Raw genomic sequence first — 16,608 nt, 5'->3', positions numbered from 1 at the left:
TGTGCATTACATTTGTGTCATCATAGTTACTGTTTGTCAAATTCAGAGCTTTTTGTAAGCACTACCTGATAAACACCTAAGCCCTTCCCACATGGTTCATTAATATTATCACCTTCTTGCCAAATAGCAATAAAATTTCAGCTTTTGTGTTCAGTTAGGATTTCTGCTATCAGAAAAACTATGAAGAGACAACCGATAGTAATGATTTGTGTTTGAATTACAACCTACAGAGCTGCTTCAGACAATACACAAATCATTTCAGCTCACCTTAATCAGAAATGGCAAAATAATAGTATTTTCTAATGAAATTTCAAACCAGCAGCAACACCACTTGGGTAACTTGCAATTTACCAGATAAGTCATCACTGCGCCCAGCCCAGAAAGCAGAAAAGTAGCTTATTTCTCAATTTCACATCGTTGTTTATTTTTTCTGTTGCTGGTTGACCGCCTTTATTTTTATTGTTGTTTTGGGTGTAGTGCTTGTTTATCTGATACTTAGTCCAAAGAATTTTACATGACTTGTTTCATGCAAAAAATCTTCAGCATAATATTAACAATGACCATTAAAGCGACATACCAAATGAGAAAACGTATTACCACAGCTAAATATTCCCTTTTTAATTAAATAAGAGCCTTTATATAAACTAGAAAGTTTTTCTCTTGAAAAACACTTCACACTGCTATAACATTGCTACAGTAATCAAAACAATCTTCTAACACGCTTTCAGACAAAGCAGATCTGCTAGGTTAGAAATTTTTAAATCAGATCTATATTTTCCTGTGAGATTTCCTTATTTTTATTTACCAGTGTTCTTTGCAAGTTTTTGTTCTATTGGCACACAATAGGAGGTTTATTATGGGGAAAAAAAGCCACCACCACCACCATACTGTCAGCACTTAATATTAAGCGGGATAAGTCTTTAGAATCACAGCTTCCAATTCAAAAAAAAATAGTTTACAAAACAGAGCTTATTCTCCAACCCCACCCCACCACTCCAGGAAGGTAACAGGAAAAAATACGAAAAATTGCAGAAGGAAAAATCTAAGCAGATAATTAAAGAACAACACTTTCACAGTGATCTGCTAGACAGTAGCGTCTGCCTCCAACCTTGTCCTTCCAGACTGAGTAATATCTCAAGATTTTCCCAGATACTGACACTTAGTTTCTATGGGCATTAGAGGCACCCACTTAAATACCTTCTACAAACATTAAACAAAACTTGAAACATCAGAAGAAATGCTTGGAGAAGGAAGCCAATGGCACACAGGACCTTGAAACTCATGGCATTGCACCACAGATGTCCAAAATAATAACTTGACCAAGAAACATATCCAGTGGAGAAGAACAAAAAAGCTGTCAAGCATGAAAGTAACTTATGCCACAGCACAACCCACTGAGCATAACAGAACTGGCATTTCTTTTGTGCTCCTATGTATACTGAGGAAAAAAAGTATGAATGCTTAATGACGTAGAAGAAGCTCTGTGCATACCATCTTCTCTAAGTGAGGGAGCTTATGCAGACAAAAGTGATGCATTTCTTACAACTTATTATTTACCAGAGAAACAACTAGAAATCCTGCAAACGTTTTCTTTAGAAAGTTTGTAACTTCAACTGGCATTGAATTTCATGGCTCAGAACACCTGATGGCATGATGGGGGGAGACTTTGCCGTGCCCTGGAAAGGAGTCAGTTGTGTGCAGCAGAAGCATCCCTCTGCCACATCCCAGGACCTACTGTGACAGTCTCTAATCCACAGGAACTGCATCAGGTTGAGCAAACAAAGAAGACAGTTTTTTTTTGCTTGTCTTTTTTTTTTTTTTTTTTTTTTAAAAAAGGCTATCCTGTGTTTTGTCAAACAGTTTTTAGTGAAAAAAGGAAGAAAGAGGAAGCACTTAACTTCAAATACTTAAATCAAGGCATTTCAAATTCTACCAGCTTTATCATTATATGAAATGAAACTATACTTGCAGGTTTCATTTTTTTTTTAAATGTATTTTTTTAAAAGGTACAGATGTTCACAGAAGGCGTTATACCTGTATCACGTTTGAAGTATACCACTTAAGGGAAATATTACATGAAAACAGACTGGACTGATGTCCTATGACCTTTGTACCTGGAGTACAGACAAACTTTTCTCCTTTATCTAAACAAAGATTTCTTCCCTATACCCATCCCCCAATTTGAGCCCTGCAAATTTTCCTGGAACTAGACGTTCAGACTCAGCTTTTCCCTCGCAGATTATCTATCGTTACCGATAACGACACTATTACAGGTCAAACCATTCACCCAGCTGTACCTGTGTTCAGCTTGACCAAAGCTGAAGCTGAAATTCAGTGATTTCCGAAAGAGTACATTTGTACAACATAGAAGATCAAAAGCTTTGTGTATGATTGTACTAGCTCCTTTTATTTCATTTCATGGATGTTCATCTGTTACTGCAGGATAGGAATATATCTTAAACAGGTTATGCAATATTGTTTGCAATAGCATTGAATTCTAAACACAGTATTTAATATTTGCCCATCCTTTTAGTATAGGAACAAGAAGATAAGACTTTCATCTACTTTCTTTCTTAGATAGTAGGTTTGATGGTGCCCTAACAGAAACTTTGATGTAACCACTTCCAAGCAAATATGCTTAAAAATATTAATGTCTGTCAGTTTGCAGAGACAAAGTAAATCATACTGTCATGAGATCCCTTAATTTATTTGTATAGCAGAATTGTAAATGCAGCAGAAAACAGCTTACTGTAATGTAAACAAAGCCTTGCATGCAGCGCTAACAGGACAAGTTTATTTAATATAACGTATTACACTAACTCATCATTGCTACCTTTCAGTTTATACTTCTATGGTAACAAACTGTTATAATAAACAGAACCCTTGTGTTAAAATCCAATACAAAGTAGAAACGCTGATCTTTTTCAAACATACTGGTTAGCTCCTTACTCTTCACTTTCTAGTTTTAGTTACTAAAATTAGAATTAGTTCTGTTATTAAAAATAATAATCTAGTTTATTTATAGTAATCATTCAGTTTAATTAATTAAAAAAATCAGTAATCCAAAAATTATATTTGCTTCTTACTATTAAAAATGTATGTCTGCAAGTTTAGTGAAATTACATCACCTCTACAGGTTGTGAAACCTATAGTTATATTTATATACAAAAACTAGAAAACAGTAATGCTCAGAGAGTTGTCAGGTATTCTAAAGTTAAGCTTGATCCTGGTACTATTTTATTATGTCCCTGAAAATCTCATGTTGCATTTGCAGGCATATACAACACTCAATAGCAGGTAAAATAAATAAAACTTTAAATAAACCCCATGTAGAAGCACCAAGATAATTTTGCATTTCAATGCTAAAAACGTGGACATTTATCATTTTGTGTTTCGGGTCCTCATCCTCATCCACACCATTGGAACAACAGAAGCAGCCACACAAGAAGCCTACTAGACTGCAATTTGTGATACTTTGGATAAAAAGTAGGTAGTAAAACTAGTTAAATTCTCAGGTAAAAATAGTAAGAGAAGATATCTTCACAATAGCTGATAACAGACTAGCTCTAAGAATTCAGAATATTTGAGTAACTAATACAATAACCAGTTCACCGTGTCAACAATAGTGGCCAGCCTCTCATAACACCCTGACCACCTGCAGAATCAGCAGGTAGTTGTGTTTAGGTTCTCTAAATTCACCTAAATTCTTCCCTGAAAATGAAAAACATTATCATGAATCTACAAAAACACCCTATTAAATCAATGACGCAGAGGAAAAAGAAAATGGCTTCAGAAAACAAGGCCTGAGGATGCACAACTGCTTGCTCCTGGTGCTGAACACGAGCAGGGATGGCTGCAGCACGCCTCGCCTCCCTCACATGACCTCCTGTGGAGGCCATGACCCACTCCTTCCTCACTCACCTCCAGCCCCTGCCCAAGGGAGACACCTAGACAGTGGCCAACACCGAGGGGGCTTCGAGGTTTGAGGATGGCTGGCTCATGGCTGCCCTTTTCACCAGGCTTTTGCCTCCGCACTGTACGTGGCCGGCTCGCTAGAGGCGCCTGGATCCTCCAAAGGGCTCCCTGCTGGCCCATGTGCCTGCATGGGATCCACAACCAGTCATTTTTATATTATATATATAAATGTATATATATATATTTTATATATATATATTATATATATTATATATATTATATATTATATATATATTTATATATATATACACACACACACATATATATAAATACTAAAATAAGTTGTTTTGCTACTAGTATGCAAAAGAAAAGCAAAAAAAAGAAAAATAGAGGAAAAAAAGGTGAAAGAAAGAAAAAGCACACAGCCAAAGGGATTATAATGTGGAGAAAATAGATATCCAGGTGTTTTCCATTCAAATCCACAAGACTCTTCTCAGGATTTATTACTGACAAGTTAGGCTTCAGCTCTTAAGCAGAAGAGCTGCAGAGCTCGCTCAGGGTCACCCCATTGCCCATGGGCTCTGCTCCAGCACCTGGGGAGTGCAGCAGGGCCTACGGTGACCTGTAGACAATAATGGGGAGGAAAAAAATTGCTTTCTGAAATGCTGTCTGGTGCAGACAGGGCTCAACACTGAGCTCACAGGGAAGGGCCAGACTCAGGCCACCTGCTTAAGGGCAAAGCATGCGATTGTCGTGAAGGAGTGGAGTCAGAGCAGTGGCCATGCTGGGCCTGCTGCCTGAACCTGGCCCAGGCTGGGCCTGGCTCCATGCCCACAGGCACACCCCCCAGCTACCATAGCGGGGGCAACAGGCCTGGCCAAAACGGAGTTTCTAAACTACTTTGCAACTTAATTCTCAAAATATGGTGGTCTTCTAAATAGTAGATAACTCCTCTGGGGCAGAGAAAATATGCACGTTATGCATGCCTAGCTATTGTCCACAGTCTGTTTTTTGTAGCTCATGCTTGTAATTCAGACAGGTTTTGGGGTTTTCAAGTATAGTTTGTTTTGTTTTGTTTTCTGGTATATTCCTTCAGGGAGAGCTGCAAAACTGTAGTCAAAGATCAGACAAATATAGCAAGTTGGTAGAGGTCTCTTTCTCATAAACAGGAAACATACACTTCTCCTAATTCTGAGTATTTAAGGGAAGTGCTGACCAAAAGATGCATGTAACGACAATCCTGTTTCTCTTTATGGTGTGTATAGTACAGATAGGTTTGTGTTTTTCTGGGGCACCTTCCCATGACCTAAATGGTCCCTGTGTTTCTCAGCATGGCTCTCTCTGACCCTTTGAAGTCAGCTACACCAGTCACTGGAGTCACTGCAAAGGGAAAGCGGAGGCAAAAAAAAAAGTACCTATTGTGAATGTGGGCCTTGGACTTTGTGGAAACTGGCTAGGTGCTATTGAGCTTGATGTTACAAAAAACTATGTAAGTCTCTTAATTCTCTGAAACTTTGAACCAGGAAAGTTCACCAGCTGCTCTGAAGACATAAACGTACAGCAGATACTGCGATATGGCTTCAGTCTAAAGCACTCATGACATCCAACACCAGTGCTTGCCTTTCCTACAGAAATGGTTTGTAAGGAACAAGCAGGTTGCTTGCCCACCTCCTTCAGCATGGATCATAGTGATAACACTCATATTGTAGGACAGCAGGGAAGAGCCAGAAACTTACAACCATCCTTTACTTAAAGTTTCTTAAAAGTCAGAGTTTAGCTGAGTCCAAAAAGAAGGTGGCTTTTTACAGAGCTGAAAAATTTATCAGTATTACAAATCCACAGAAGGGACTTATAGCTGTGGTCGTATGATAACCAAGCTCTTCCACAGCCCTCAAAACACAGTTCAACACCATGTCAGGAATTATCTGTGGAGTTGCAATAAGCTTTTAAAAGTTAACACTTCCCAGAGTGTTTTATAGTATCCCAATACACTTTTGTTTCTTCTTCCATATATGCTTAACAATGAATGTTCAACTAGTGTTGTGCAGTTTCCACAGAGGCATGCAAAACTAGAAAAAACACCTTAGAGTTCAGTTTCCCTGTTGTCAGTGAACTATAGAACTGCTCTGGGTGCAGGCATTACAGATCTTCACACAAATAGGTCAAATTTCCAAGAGACATTGGGACTAGAGGGGAATTACAGATATATACTAACACCCTACCAAAGGGGGTAAATTAGGCATTGAACTTGCAGCATGGCAATGGCAAAGCACATTCCCTTACTCCATAGTACATACAGTCACCATGGCTGTATAGAAGGATGTTTTCTTTTTTTCCTCTAGGAGGCAGGGCAAAGAACCCTTAACATCTTCCCCTCACAGACAGAAGCCTATTTGTTTACTTTATCCTTACCCATACAATAATCTGCATTCAGACTCTGTTGCTTCTTTTTTTTTTTTAATTAGGGAAAGGACAAAATATGTGAGCTTTGTTACAATTTTTAAAGTTCTACCGAGAAGAAGGAAGCACAAATTTTGCACTTAAACTGTATCTACAAGTAGACAAGTTTATCTGAAACAGGAGCTCTGGCAACATCTTTCAAAAGAAGAATTTTGGATGCTCCATCCCTGGAAGTGTTTAAGACCAGCGTGGGCTTTGAGCAATCTGCTCTAGTGGAAGGTGTCCCTGCCCATGGCAGGAGGGTTGGAATTAGATAATCTTTAAGGTCCCTTCCAACCCAAAACATTCTATGATAAGAAATCTATTAAAAATACACTTCTCAAAAAAAATCTTGAATTCTCCTTTTTCTTTGCATGTTTATCTGCCAGTAGTTTTTATCCATTTGTCAAAAAACTATTTTTGGAATAGGACCCAATATCTGGACAGGGCCTGAAACTATCAGGTATTTGCCAAGGTCCCCAGAACATTTTACAGATGCTGTGGTAAATCATTTTTTGACATGCAGTTTAAAACCAAGCTAGGCTAACCTAAAAACAGTCCAGAAAAGTAATAAAGGAGTTGGACATTTGCTTTGACAAAAAAAAAAAGAAGCTTGTTAAAACACCCTCCTGAAGGGAGAGAGATTGTTGCCCCTCTACTGCCACATAAAAGTCTTAAATTTTCCATAAACACATTTGTGCTAAATGTTCAGGATAATGCACAGTTGAAACACAGAATTACAAAGGCGGCACTCCTGCAAAGGGTGCAATGCATCCATAGCCTTCCTTCCCCTCAGCAGGGAGAGGGCTGCACAGCTCCAAGCACACAGGCAAAAAGCAGATCTCAAATCCTCTCTCTACCACTATGAAGCTTTACTCCTCTCTCCCTGCAAGCCCCAAGGCTGTCCTTAAGCAAACTCTGCAACAGGGAACACAGTACCTGCGGCTGGTCCTGCTGCACTGCAGGCACAAGCATCCCTTCTAAGGGAGAGCCAGAGCCCCCTCCCTGCCGTACTCCCCTTCTCTCTTTGCACCACCTTGTATTTGAGGGATTTGGCATCAAGTGGGCCCCATGCCAGCACTGTGTACTTCTCCCTCTGTTACAAGTCCTACAGAATTGCCAAACTTGGCAATTCACAGAAACTCAACTTAGAAGAAGAAAGTAGAGGCTTTAACTAAATAATTCTTCCAAAACCACACTGGAAATCAGAAAATTATGTTATGTATTTCACAGCCAGATTTCAGCTTTCAATCTTGATTTAAAGTGAAACGAGTGCAGAACAGGACTTACAGCTATAACAAGTAACTAAACTGCTTTGGAAAAGTCAACTACCCACAGGTGTCAGAGATCACTGGTATGTTTTTTCAGAGTGCCAGGGATTTACTTTTATCTTGATAGTGACAGTAAATATTTTGCTTAAACAGACAATACCAAAAAGTCATCACTACAAGACAATCTCCTTTGTTAGTCACACAAACTGTTTTAAAGAGGTCTTCAGCGGGAGGCTGAGTTTCTAAAGGCCCTTAAAAATACACGTGCCTTACCACTTACTCAAACACATACAAAAACATACACAAGATGTATGATCAAAGGAAAAGCCTGGTCCCTAAAATGAACAGCAGGATCCTACTGGTCACAGTTGGTCCCATTCATCTTACATGCTGTGGCATGAAGGCTGTTATTGGAAATAACATATAAAGACGAAAACACGGCCTTAACTGGATGAAAAGCAATACTTTAGAGCTTAATTTTAAGATCTTATTAAGTTTGTGTTTTCTACCTTTCTTTTTTTCTATGGTTGCAATTCTAGAGGAAAGACTCCTGTGCTATATTAGATTAAAGTACTGACTTGGGAACGATCATTCCCGAATTGTAGTTCCAGCTCCAATACTCACATGCTGCAGCAGGGCAATTCAATTAACCTTCCTCTGTATTTGCTTACCTTCCTGTGTAATGGGGATAATATCTGCAAAAAAAGGGCTCTGTAAAGCTTAATCTTTATAAAGTTCCCAAGATGAAATGGAAACGTGCCATACAAAATAAGTGCACAAATAAGCCACCTTATACTAGAGTTAGTTGGAAAAAAAAACACATCTGAACAATTATCCACCAGAAAATGCTGCTTTCTTGAAGTCAGAATGCCTCACAAAAATCACATTCACTGTGCTGGCATTTTTTTTTTAACCTTTTTATTTTGAAGTCTTTGTGAGGGTTAATTTGCAATTGGATTAAAAACATTTTTAAATATGCTCCATAAAATGGCATTTTTTTCTGAAACTTTGGAAATAGTTAACTTTATTTTAAAGCTCAAATATTTTATTGTCCTTCAAACTGACTTTTGAGTAAAATTTTTCATAATCTGAATATGCAAAACAATCTTCAGTTTCAGTGTTAAAAACAAAGTAATTTTCAATTACATGCTGCTGCCTTGATATGACTCTTGTGAATTCAGTCGGTACCCATATATTTAATTGAAGCTATTCTTAATAGGTTTTAAAGTAACTCTAATTTGTTTATATTTAAGAAACAATTCATTAAATGTAAGGCATTAATTAATCCAAAAAAACTTTATGCTGAATTAAGCCCTATTGCCCAGGTTAGATGATTAGTGTTTTTTCTGTTTTCCATTCTTTCTATAAATGTTATGTAACCTAAATTCACACTAAATACTGTGTTTTTTCCCTGTCTGTGTTGCACTTGTTTTCATACATATTTGCTCAAAAGACAAACCCTTGGAAGAATAAAACTGCTATAGTAAGTTCTCTTGATTTCTTTTCTTTGGTTATCTTTAAATACAGTTACAAAGCTGAACTGGGGGCAAGGAGGAGAGACAGTGCAGGCCTGAGAAGTCCTTAAAAAGTTATACACAGCCATTACCTCAGAATTCTGCAACCCATCATGATTTTTTTTTTTTTTTTTTACCAAATTAAAGCACAAATGTCTCACCCCAAAGCACACTTACAAAAGCATCATGATATACTGCTTTGCAGCAGAGCTCCTCTGCAGGCAATACCCAATTTAAACAAGGCACTTAAAACAAATCTGTTTCTCCCATGGTTTAGGGTATATCTTTTCAGTCGATCCTGTGAGGTCATTAGGCCCAGATCAACGCATGGACTGGATGAAATTCAGATATGTAGGCAGAAAAGAGCAGCCTTCAAATAACCTGCCTAGCCTCTGAGCCCCTATGGGCTTTAGATATCACAAACTGCCTGAAAAATACCTGAACTCTGACTCTGTACATGCCTGAGTTGTTCAGCAATGTCAAAGCAGGAACAGTCTCGGATCTTCACTCCACACAGATCTTCAAACTGTACACCAAACCAAGCACTCCTACTACCCTATGAGCACTTGTATATAATTTAAAAACAAAGAAGTAGGGTTCATACCTTATCAGCTGCCCCTTGGGCAGTATCTCACTGGCTAGAAGTGCTTGGCACTACCTTAGGGTCCCTCAGGCAAGGATGGGTACCATGGTCTCCCCTTCTCCCATATGTAAACACTATGGAGTTCAATCAAGTGATAACCTATTCCTGATTACCCAAGTCTTACTCTCAACAGCTGCTGCCTTCAATGGAGAGGTTTCAGGTTTTTTAAGGGTTGTTTTTTTCCTTTTAGCTACAAGGTTTGAAGCTGCAAACAGCTCCAATTGTTACTTGTAAGGTAACACAGAAAACTACCCACCTATTTCCAGCTATCAAACCACTGCTTGCAAGCTATAAATGACTAAAATCTGTCAATCCACTTTACTGAAGATATTAATTAAAAAGCATTTGAATTACACCTATGGGAACTCCGGTGTGCATTTGTCTGCATACAGTTTCAGATTATATTTAGTCTAACAAGGCACATTTTAAGCCATACAAAAATAAAAGATTTAAAAATTTAAACTTAACACAAATTTCCTGAAGACATAGGCTGTCCAAACTATTCAAATGAAGCAGACAAAGCTTTATTTTTTTAATTAAACAAGATCAGTGACACAGGCAATCAACATCCTCTCCAGGACAGAAACACTCTCTGCGACAAAACTGAAAAAAATATTATTGCAATAATTTAGGCCAGTGATTTCTAAAGACCTCCAACATAAATTTGCCTTCCTGGGGCTTCCTCAGGTGCTGCATATCAGTTAACTCAAAGTCATAACCAGGTTCACACCTTCTGCTCCTTGCAAATTCAAGGAAAAATGCAGCTTGGCTGAACTATGGTAACTCATTAAGCCACAGTAGTCTGACCAGATGTTTGGGTTCTGCAAAGGAAGTATAGCAAAACCTGGTTTATGAACAGCAAATTATTTGTTTAATCAACATTGTTACTTTGCATCTGCTCAACTAGATTTGAAGACCAACAAGAAAATGTTCCCCACTCTAGTCATGAAGTATTATTTGCTAGAAGGTTTTAGAGAGATGTAATCACCACCAGTAATTAAGCCATATCCTTCAAGCTATTTTTAAATCAATACTAAAATGTTACTTTTAGGGCTATTTTCTAACCTGCAAGATTTTTACTTTTTTCCCCAAAACATCCGAATAGATCTTGCTACCCTGTTCCCATAGAAGCAGTTTGGATTCCTCTACCAATCACCAATAGCTGAACATCAGGCTTCTACACTAAGGATCACCAGACACACAGAAACACACAATCAAGGGCCTTTTTTCTTAAGCAGCTACTTGATTTTGTGATCCTCTGAAAAGCAGGACATGCATACACACACATCCGAAAGCCAGAAACCTCCCCAGACGCCTCAATAGTTACTATGCACAAATATAAGTCAAAACTTTCTATTTAACTGTTCCTATGCTTCAGTAAAACAGCAGCAAAGAAATCAATACCTTACTCTTCTGTTGACTCTGTCAGTGACTTCAAGTACATTTCTGACATAGCCAATATGTGACATGTTTGCCTCTACCAGCACAAAGGAACTTGCTGTTTGACCCTTGCCCCTTTTCCCAGATAACATAAATGCAAACCTGTGAAAGTCTGCCAATGTGGAAAAGCCTCCAGCTCTCCAGGAAGAATAAAAATAATCTCAATCTGAAATAACTGGTGCTTCTATGCTTCACACCAACGGACCTGTACATCAGTGTCTACTGAATAATTCATGCACACATCACTTATGACTCCGCAGCTGTATTCCTAGCTTGGTGCCTTATATACAGAAGTCTCAGTTTAGTAAAGTGGTGACAGAGAGCAACAGCAAGATGGACCCCTGGGATGCACCTGCAATGCAGCTGGCAAACCAGTGCACAGACCAATGGGAACACTGACCTTGGGAAAGAAGGAAAAGGTCCTTCTGAAGCTGGGGAGAACACAGACTCCAGACAGCCTCACTGCAGCAGCAGAGCAGGGACCAGTTCTGGAAAGACCTCATAAAAGTGACCTTACGGGCATCTCTTACTGATCAGAATGCCATCCTAAAACATTCACATTTACCTCTTCAGTGGAGCTGAAGATATTTACTATTTTTTCTGCTTGTCTGCCCTTTAATCCCCCCAGCATCTTCTTAAAGTCTGACTGCTGGCTTTTGAAAGGTGCTCTTTTCACCACTACATCATATCATTTCTAGCTATGAGGGCTTAAAGGATGAGATCTTCAGTCATGGTTTATATTCTGTTTTTCTCTGTGATACTTATTAGAATCTGCAATACCCTTGGTTGTTTTTGTTTTAATTTATTAATTTTTATATAAAACATCCCTGGTTATGGAATCAGATGTGATGGAAAAGATTTTGGTACACCATCTAACTTCTACTTATGCTCACATACAATTAGATTTTCCCTCCAACTGCTTCACCTTCGGTTACCTAACACTTGAAGTTTCATTGTCAAACACGTAAGCAACACCCATGTTCCATCATGTTCAAGGAAATTATTCCAACTAGGGGATGTAGTAGTTTATTAAACAAATCACTTCATTTTGCAGGATATGTATACTGTTTCTTTTTTTAGGTACGTTATGTTCTTTCTGCTGAGTTTTGTAAGAAGCAAAACTGTTCTGCAAATCCAGTATCTCTGTCCAAAGAGAAAATACTGCTTATGCCAGTGCGCATGCCTCTCTGCCCCATGCTTCACACTGCCCCTTTCAAGCAAACTGTTTGCATTTTGGAGATTCCTCCGAAGCCTTTTTCCTTTCCCTTGCTTCTGTTTGTTTCTTTGGGTTAGAGACTATGCATGTTTTGGATTGAAAGTTAGATAATCCCATCATGTCAGAAATCCATTATGGTTGTCAGAAGTCTAGAGTTTTCCATCTGCATTTATTTTTTCCTAAATGAAAACGGGGCTTTCCTTTTTCAGACCGTGGTTGTCAGACACCATCATATTCAGGCATCGCTACAGAGAACATATCCACATGTTTTGCAATCCTAGTTTTCATCAGTCACAAATCTGCAAATAAAATCAAGAAGCTCTTTGAGCTTTTATACAAAGCTAATAGCACAAATATTTAGTTTTGAGTGCTATATTACTCATATTTCTATACTAAACTGATATCTGATTTGTTCTCCTTAATCGTATGCTAGCAAACCACATTGGCTCAACAACATATAAATAGGTATATATACAGGTATCTTCCTGCAGGTCTTCCCTTTCAGTAATTCTACTTGCCTTTATGCTGTCACATATGCCAGAAAGCACTAAATGATCAAATAGTGAAACTAAAGCTTCAATCTTTTTTTTTCCTTTTTTTTTTTTTAAACATCCAGCAGCCTTCTATTACTATGAAATGTTTAACATAGCAAATAGCATAATGAGAAGGGAATCACGCTCACAAAGGCCTAATAAAAAAATACATAACGCATAGGCACTACATATGCTATTACCATTTTCATAATAAATGCCCATGCCTTTCACACGGTGGATCAGGAGGATCTGAACACACGGCCTTTTGCATCTCTCTCTGCCCCTATGGAAAAACTGCAAGAGGAACAGGCAACACAGCTGCACCATGGACTCCTGAAGAAATTCACAGCTAATATAGGATTATTTACTTATTTTAAGACCTCACTTCTGCCCATGTTTTTTCTATGCCACTTGTCATAACATTGCTTTTATCATCACAGAACAATGGCAGGTCCAATATTGTGGTTCCTGAGTTACTTGTTTACTTACTTCTTTCTGAAGCAAAACCATGCCCTACTAGGGCAGTCAGAAGTTAACAGATACCACTGAACATGTATTTGGCACATTTGTGCCAAAAGTTTTGAGGTCCAAGTATGATAAATGGCTGAGATCTGAACCCTGTTTCAAACATTCATTACAATGACTGAGTATAGCATCAGCTGAATATATACAAAATGCTAATTATATCAACATTAAAAATGAGACCAGATGCTTGGGTCAGCAGGGACTGTGAACTGCCCAGAGCGACCAACCCCAGTTTGCAGAAGAGAGACAAGAGCGCCCAGTCTCCTGGCTCCCAGCCTATTAGCTAAAAGTTCTTATGGGAAGGGGGAAGGAGAGAATCGCCCATTTTTCCTTTTTTTTTTTCTTTTTTAAAATGAATGTATATAACAGTAGGTAAGTGACACTTAACATGCCAACCAGGCCAAAAATAATTTTCTCCTTTTCTTGACCTGACTACAGAATAAGTGTGAAACTGAGAGCAGAGATGGCCTACTGCAGATACATAATAAAATAGGGGGGGGATGTTTCTTGATAGGTCAGTGGTGGTGCTGCAACTGCTAAAGACTTTGAAGCCACAAATATTTAAGCTTCCAAAGATAGTCAAGTACAGATCAGCTGGGTTTTAAGAAGTTCATGGGAGAAGAAAATGTTTGGGAACTGGGACCATCATGCAGCTCAAAGCACTTTCACAGAACTCAAGTGAAAACTCTGGAGCAGTGCAGTGCTTGAGAGAAAGTTTCAAGATTTTGATGTTCTGCCTTAACACCATCCAAATCCATGGTATTGCAAGAATCTTCTCAACATTTCACCACACAAGAACTTTGAGTTCACAGCGCAGACAGTCAGAAAAGGCACATAAAACCCAAGGCAACAATCAGCAGGAAGAGATTTAACTGTTAAACAGAAAATAATGCAGAAATAAACTTTGTCCATGAATGTGTATTGATTTCAGGAAATGCAATGTATGCCAAGTAGAAAAGAAAAAAATTAACAGATTTTTAAATCCTATGAAAGTCTGTTGTGTATTTTACTTCATATTGCAAGCACCGTTTCCTGGACTTTAAAAAAAATAGAAATTAATAGCACAGTCATAAAATAAATTGTAGGGTGCATGCAGGCACATAAGCCATACTTTTGTCTTTCTCCCGAGACTTCCACAGGGCGGAAGAATAAAAAGAAGAGTACTAACAACATAGCTGTGTGATTAGTCCTGAAAGAAAACTGCCTAAAACTTTTCTTTTAACACAACAGGATTTTTATTGTGCTACCATTCACAACAGCTATTGATGTTACCAGAAATCATTTTTGATTTATTACATTAAATTGCTTAATGTATTTTATGTATAATAATGTATAATACTGTAATTTATTATGTTAAAGTACTTAATGATATACCGGAGACAAAGTTGACTGAGAACATGGCATTTTGATGTTTTCTTTCCAGCTTTCCAGAGGTCACCCATCTATTCGCAGATACTGAATGGGAACCAATGACGGCAAACTGGGAAGGCTTCCTTCTTTAAGAATTTTATCTCCTCCATCAGACAAATGGTAAGGCACTGTCCATTCCCTGCCGTGCATGGTTGAATGAGAAGTAGTCCCCAGCAGCATCTGTGCACATGCACTTGGAAGAGACATCATTTCTGGATACAGATCTAGTAAGGTTGGTGGAATGAGGAGAAAGGGCAGCAGTGTTTTGATTTGGGAAGTTTAACTGAAATTGAAAAGCAACACAACACTATTAACTAACACTACTGAAAAATTCTTTAGACAAGTAGTATACTACTAGAGTACCACCAGAAGCACCTGAAAAAACAGCTTTTTAAATTAAATCTCATTAAATTTTTAAAATATTTTTGTTGTCTGAAAGCACAGGGGATCTTTCTTGAATGCATCTTAAGTGAATGCAGATTATTTAAGCCCCACATATTTTGAATACTAAGTAACTATGACTAATTTGTATCACAATGCCCAAACAAGAAGAAAACTTTAAACTAAGCATCATCAGATTATTAGTTCATTGTGCAAGAACAATTCCCATAGAGTTCTCCAAAACAAGTAGCACACGGCAGCCAACCTACCATCTTCAATTCTTCTTTGAACTGTTGCAGTAAGTGTTTAGACTCCTGAATAGGTCTTCCTGTATTTTACGATTTGCTGAGGAAACAGGTTTTATGGAGAGATATTCTAGCTACACAATTTGTTGAAGCAGAGGGAAAGGGGCACACAGATTTAGGAAGATGTATTTTATTAGTTTTAAATTTCCCCAATGTAAACAGCACTTTCCATATTTTTGTTCAAATGACTGAAATTAGAGCTTCATCACTAAACCAATATACACAACAACCAATTCCATTAGCTTTGCTTACATATTACTTTAGAAGAAATACTCTGAGTAATTCCTTCCACTGAGCAGTACTCATAGACTGAAAAATATACTTGCTATCAGTAATATCACCTTTTAGAAATATTTCAATACTTAGACCATGAAGAGACAAAAATGCAAAGTCTTCTGCTTTCTGGAAAAAAAAAATACTCAGGAGGATTTTTAGTACTGTCAGATACAAAATAAAGCAAAACAAAACGTAGACTTAAACTGAAGCTAAGTCTTCCAAAAGAGGGTATATTTGTACCCTTTTATGGTAATAGTGGTAATCGTTCAATAATGTGGACTCAATCCTATGTCATGAGAATAAATCAGAAAACAAGTGGTCTGTTATCAGAAATACTTGAGGTACTTGAGTCAGCCTAAAAACAGCCTTTTGTATATATTGAACTATGGGAATAACACTAGCATTTTCTTCTACAGCACCACCTAGGGGACTTGGGCTCAGTCACTAGCCGTTTCAAAGCCCACACGTTTCAGGTTGTGGTCCCCAGCACCACAACCAGGGTCTGCCATCCTCGATTTCAGAAACTGACTGCTTCAGCTGTACAAGTCCTTTGAATCGCTGTCAGTTATTTACCGATTTGATAAAATGCGTAGACAGCATAATTGTCTATGATTTCACCTTTATTTCTAGACCATTAACAAAAATGATTTTCAGCTCTGAAAAGATGGGCAGGCTTCATTTTGAACAGCTCCTTTTGACAAGGCAGCCTGTTCTTAATCTGTTTAGGATATACTTTATTG

General features: G+C 38.1%; 1 protein-coding gene across 15 annotated transcripts in view; it reads right to left on the bottom strand.

The window, feature by feature from the left end:
- Positions 1-16,608, bottom strand: part of CHRM3 (cholinergic receptor muscarinic 3) — a 282,178-nt gene that overhangs the window by 244,586 nt on the left and 20,984 nt on the right. For 5 of the 15 annotated variants that reach the window (XR_014582644.1, XM_083831952.1, XM_083831945.1 and 2 more), the window contains one exon: positions 9,744-15,189. The exons of the other annotated variants lie outside the window; for them this stretch is intronic. The gene's annotated coding sequence lies outside the window, so the exon portion shown is untranslated. The remainder of the gene's footprint in view (positions 1-9,743; positions 15,190-16,608) is intronic. 15 annotated transcript variants of the gene reach the window in all.

Source organism: Anser anser, assembly GCF_964211835.1.
Source record: "Anser anser genome assembly, chromosome: 3".
Lineage (NCBI taxonomy): Eukaryota > Metazoa > Chordata > Aves > Anseriformes > Anatidae > Anser > Anser anser.
The sequence above is the reverse complement of the archived record's forward strand: the minus strand, read 5'-3'. Positions and strand labels throughout refer to the sequence as shown.